Source organism: Pteropus alecto, unplaced genomic scaffold (assembly GCF_000325575.1).
Source record: "Pteropus alecto unplaced genomic scaffold, ASM32557v1 scaffold313, whole genome shotgun sequence".
NCBI lineage: Eukaryota > Metazoa > Chordata > Mammalia > Chiroptera > Pteropodidae > Pteropus > Pteropus alecto.
The window spans coordinates 561,714-567,148 of NW_006434832.1; the positions used below are offsets into that span (position 1 = coordinate 561,714).

General features: G+C 37.9%; 1 pseudogene; it reads right to left on the bottom strand.

The window, feature by feature from the left end:
* Positions 1-220: 220 nt before the first annotated feature.
* Positions 221-1,320, bottom strand: LOC102883378 (annotated as a pseudogene).
* Between the last annotated feature and the right edge of the window lie 4,115 nt (positions 1,321-5,435).

The following is a 5,435-nucleotide window of genomic DNA, read 5'->3' on the forward strand; positions in this document are numbered from 1 at the left end:
AGTGCTTTGGGGACTTTTTTTTTTTTTTTTTTACAATAAGTGAAGTATTTCTTTAAGAAAAAGGCACGTATTCCTTCCAATAGGTAAGAAAAACTTCCCATCCCCCCCTCTCCCCTGTGGAGACTCAAACGGTTACCCTAGAAACACGTTGCAAAGCAAGCCTTAGCCTCCCTTACCCCTCCCCCAGCAGCTGGGGTGAGTCTAATGTTCTCCTCATAGATCATTTGATCTTTAAGTCCTTCAAGGCTGATTCCAAACTCTTCACATCCCAGATGCCCAGGCCGCCGTCCATGCTATGCTGGTAGTGCAGAACTGTGAGCCTTGGCCCTGCCCCAGCTGATGCTGTTCTTGTGCAGTCTAGAATCGCCCCACTCGCTGCGCTGCCCTCGGAGAGGGCCTTCTTATCGAGGTTCTGGAAGTGCTCGCGGAAGGTCAGGCCGCGCTGCAAGCTCTACTTGGGCACATCTAGCTGCCCACAGAAGCTCAGTGTCCCCATGGCCACGTTGTAAGTAAAAAGCACCAGAAAACTGTCGTGGCCTGCGGCCATCAGACTGTTTTCTGTGATGAAGGTCAGGGCCAGAAGCCGCAGCGTTTCAGAGGCCAGTCTCCACCGCTACCTCCTTGTCGGCATCCGCCAGGCACACAGTACTATAGTGGCTGACCCAGACCATGCGGCTACCACTGGCTGAAAAGCAGACGCCATGCACCCAGCTGCAGCTACTGCTGGACTTGAATATCAGCTCTCCGAAGGGCATCTTGGAGTCCCGTTGAGTGGGTGCCGGTCGCTCCTCCGCCTCCTTGATGTAGGCTGAGAAGATCTGTCACTTTAAGTTGCAGGAGCCTGCGGTCAGGAGCACGTTGTTGGGATGCCAGTCTAAGCTGGGGACAGTGGAGCGAATGGGCTTCTTGATGTACTTGCACAGCCACTAGCAATTTTCTTGCTCAAAATAGCAGATGGCGATGACGTGGGACCCGCTGCCGCCAGCGAACTTGTTCTCATTGGGGTCCCAGCACACACAGTGAGAGGCACTATTGATCTGTAGGAAGACAAGCGTGGGCTTCCACGTGTGGCCCTTCAGTGTCCACTCCAGGCGTTGCTGTCTGTGCCGCAGGTAATGCTGCGGTTACTCTCAGAGGCCCAGTCAATGCCTATCACCTCCCTATTGTGGCCTTTGAGCTCAAGCACCTTGACCCACTTGGCCCTGAGCATCTCATAGATGTGCAACTCCCGGGGTCGTTGGGGCAGATGGCAATCTGCGAGGGGTCATCGTTCCAGGCGTTGCAGCTGGTGGGCTCCAACAGGAAGCCGTGGTAGGCCATGGCTTCTCTGCTTCTCTGGGTGTCCCAGCCCCCAACTCTGGGCAGTGGATGCACCATACCCGCTCTGGCACTCGCAGCCACTTCTTCCAATGATAATGTGTTTTTAATTTCAAATTCCTCTTGTTCATTCCTGATATATAGGAAAGCAATTGCCTTTGTATATTAACCGTGTATCCTGCAGCCTTGCTATAATCATTTAGTAGTTCCAGGCCAGGAGTTTTTAGTTGGTGTTGATGGTATGTTCAGATTTTCTACATAGACAATCATGTCATCTGCAAACAAAGACAGTTTTATTTCTTCCTTCTCAATCAGTATATCTTTTCTTTTCTCCTTTTATTGCATTACTAGGATTTCCAGTAGGATGTTAAAAAGTAGTGGTGAGAGGACATACTTACCTTGTTCCTAATCTTAGTGGGAACACTTCAAGTTTTTCACCAGGAAGTATAATGTACATTTTTTTGGTAGATGTTCTTTATCAAATTGAGGAAGTTCCCCTCTGTTCCTAGTATACTGATAGTTTTTATCATGAATGGGTATTGAATTTTATCAAATGTTTTTTATACATCTATTGATATGATCAGGTGATTTTTCTTCTTTAATCAGTCGATGTGATGGATAACATTAATTGATTTTTGAACCAGCCTTGCCTACCTGGGATAAATCCTGCTTAGTTGTGGTGTATAATTCTTTTTATATATTGTTGAATTCAATTGGCTAATATTTTGTTGAGGATTTTTGCATCTCTATTAATGAGAGATATTGACCTATAGTTTTTCTTTCTTGTAATGTCTTTGGTTTTGGTATTAGGGTAATGCTGGCCTCATAGAATGAATTAGGAAATATTCTCTCTGCTTCTATCTTCTGGAAGAGAATGTAGAGAATTGGTATAATTTCTTCCTTAAATATTTGGTATAAATCACCAGTGAGTCCATCCAGTCCTGGTGCTTCTTATTTTGGAAGGCTTTTAATTATCGATTCAATTTCTTTAATAGATATAGGCCTATTCAGATTGTCTATATCTTGTATGAATTTTGGCAGATTGCATCTTTCGAGGAATTGGTTTATTTCATCTAGGTTATCAAATTTGTGGGGATAGAAGTGTTTATAATATTCCTGTATTATCCTATGGGATCCCCTTTTTCTTTTCTGATAGCAATTTGTCTTCTCTCCTTTTTTCTTAATTAACTTGGCTACAGGCTTATCGATTTTATCTATCTTTTCAAAGAACCAGCTCTTGGTTTTGTTTATTTTCTCTGTTAATTCTTTATTTTCAATTTCATTGATTTCAGCCTTGATTTTTATTTCTTTTCTTCTGCTTAATTTGGACTTAATTTGCTCTCCTTTTTCTTGTCTCCTAAGGTAGAAGTTTAGATTATTGATTTTAGATTTTTCATCTTTTCTAATATATGTATTTGATATAAATTTTCCCCAAAACAATGCTTTTGCTGAATCCTACAAATTTTAAGAAGTTGTATTTTCATTTTTATTTAGTTCAAAATAATTAAAAATTTCTCTTGAGATTTCTTTGTTGACCTATGTATTATTTAAAGGTGAGCTATTTAATCTCCAAGTAGTTGAGGATTTTCCAGCTATCTTTCTGTTATTGATTTCTAGTTTAATTTCATTGTGATCTGAAAGTAGACATTGTATGATTTCTAACTTTTTAAATTTGTGAAAGTGTGTTTATGGCCCAGAATGTGCTATATCTTGGTGAATGTTCCAAGTACATTTGAGAATCTGTGTGTAATCTGTTGTTGTTGGATGAGTAGGCTATAGATGTCAATTATGTACAGTTTATTCACAGTGCTGTTGAGTTGACTATGTCCTTACAGATTTTCTGCCTGCTGGATCTATCTATTTCTGGTAGAGGGATGTTAAAGTCGCCGACCATAATAGTGGAGTCATCTATTTCTCTTTGTAGATGTATCAGTTTTTGCCTTCTGTATTTTGATGCTCTGTTTTTAGGTCCAAACATATTAAGGATTGATATATGTTCTTGGAGTATTGACCCCTTTAGCATTAATTAATGCCACTCTTTACCCCTGTTAACTTTCCTTGCTCTGAAGTTAATATAGTTATCTGTCTGAAAATTTTATACTCATGCTTTGTCTAAAATTAATATAGCTATCCCACTTTTGTTAGATTAGTGTTGCATGGTCTTTCTCCATCCCATTAATGTGAATCATATGTGTCCTTATATTTAAAGTGGGTTTTTTTGTAGGTAATATATCATTTGATCTTGTTTTTTGATCCACTCTGATAATCTTTGTTGTTTAATTGATGTATTTAGACCATTGATGTTTAAGGTGATTATTAATGTGTTTGGATTAATATCTACCATATTTGTTACTGTGTTCTATTTGTTGCCCTTGTTCTTTGTTTCTATTTTTGTCTTCCACACTTTTTCTGCTTTTTGTGATTTTAACTGAGTATTTTATATAAATTTATTTTCTCTCCTTTCTTAGCATATCATTATACTTTTTTCCCCATTTTTTTTTAGTAGTTAACCTACAGTTTGCAATATATATTTAAAACTAATCCAGGTCTATTTCAAATAACACTATATCACTTCATGGATAGTGCAAGTACCTTATAATAACAAAATATTTCTAATTCCTCCCTCCTCCTGTGCCTTGTATCATTGCTGTCTTTCATTCCACTTATGCATAGGCATAAATAAATAAATAAATAAATAAATAATACATACTATATATACACAGAGAGAATCAGGTACATTGTTGCTATTATTATTTTGAACAAACTGTTATGTTAAATCAATTAAGAATAATAAAAATAAGTATTTTTATTTTACCTTCTCTTATTCCTTCTCCAGTTCTCTTCCTTTCTTTGCATAGATCTCAGTTTCTGACCTATCATTTTCCTTCTATCTGTAGAACTTTTTATTTCTTGCAAGGAAGGGCTACTAACAACAAATTATCTCAATTTTCATTTGTCTGAGAAAGTCTGTATATTTCCTTCATTTTTGAAGGGTAATTGCACAGGGTACAGAATTCTAGGTTGGTTTTCTTTTTCTTGACACTTTAAATACTTCACTTCTTTTCTTTTTGCTAGTATGGCTTCTGAGAAGTTGAACATAATTCTTCACTCCTCTATAGATAAGGATCTTTTCCCTCTGGCTTCTTTTAAGATTTTTTCTTTATCTTTAATTTTCTGGAGTTTGAATATGATATACCTAAGTGCAGGTTTCTTTTGTTTGTTTGTTTGGTGTTCTCTGAATTTCCCAGATCTGTGATTTACTGTCTGACATTAATTTTGGAAAATTTTCAATAATTTTGCTTCAAATATTGTTTCTGTTTCTTCTCCTTCTAATATTTCTATTATGTGTATGTTACACCTTTTGTAGTTACCACACAGTTTTTGCGCATTCTGTTTTATTTTGTTTTGTTTCATTTCTCTCTTTCAATTATTATTCTCTTTGCTTTTCAGTTTTGGGAATTTCTATTGTCATATTCTCAAACTCGGGGATTTTTCCTCAGCCATGTCCAGTCTGCTAAATAGCCCATCAAAGGCATTCATTTGTTACAGTGTTTTTGGCCTCCAGCATTTCTTTTTGATTCTATTAGAATTTCCATCTCCCTGCTTATGTTATCTATTTGTTCTAAATCCCTTAACATATTAATCATACTTAAAAAAAATCTCTAGTCTGTTAATTCCAATATTTATGCCATATCTGACTCTGGTTCTGATGCTTATTCTGCCTCTTCAAACTGTGTTTTCTGCCTTTTAGCATGCCTTGTAATTATTTGCTGGAAGGCAGATATGAAGTACTGGGTAAAAGGAACTGTGGTAAATTGATCTTTAGTAATGTGGAGATGAGATGTGGGGGTGAAGGAGCATTCTATTGTTCAAAGATTATGTCTCAGTCTTTCAGTGAGCCTGTCCCCCTAGACTGTGAACTTCACCAGTGCTTCTTAGTTTTCTTTCCCAGTTGGGTGAGACAGGATGGCTACAAGGGACTGGAGTTAGGTATTTCTCTTTCCAGTTAGGTTAAGATCTGATAAAACCCAGGTAAAATAGTTTCTCCTGAGGGCAAACCTTGTTAAGAGGAACAGAATGCTCTGGTGTTATCCATTTATATGGTTCCTTTTCCCTTC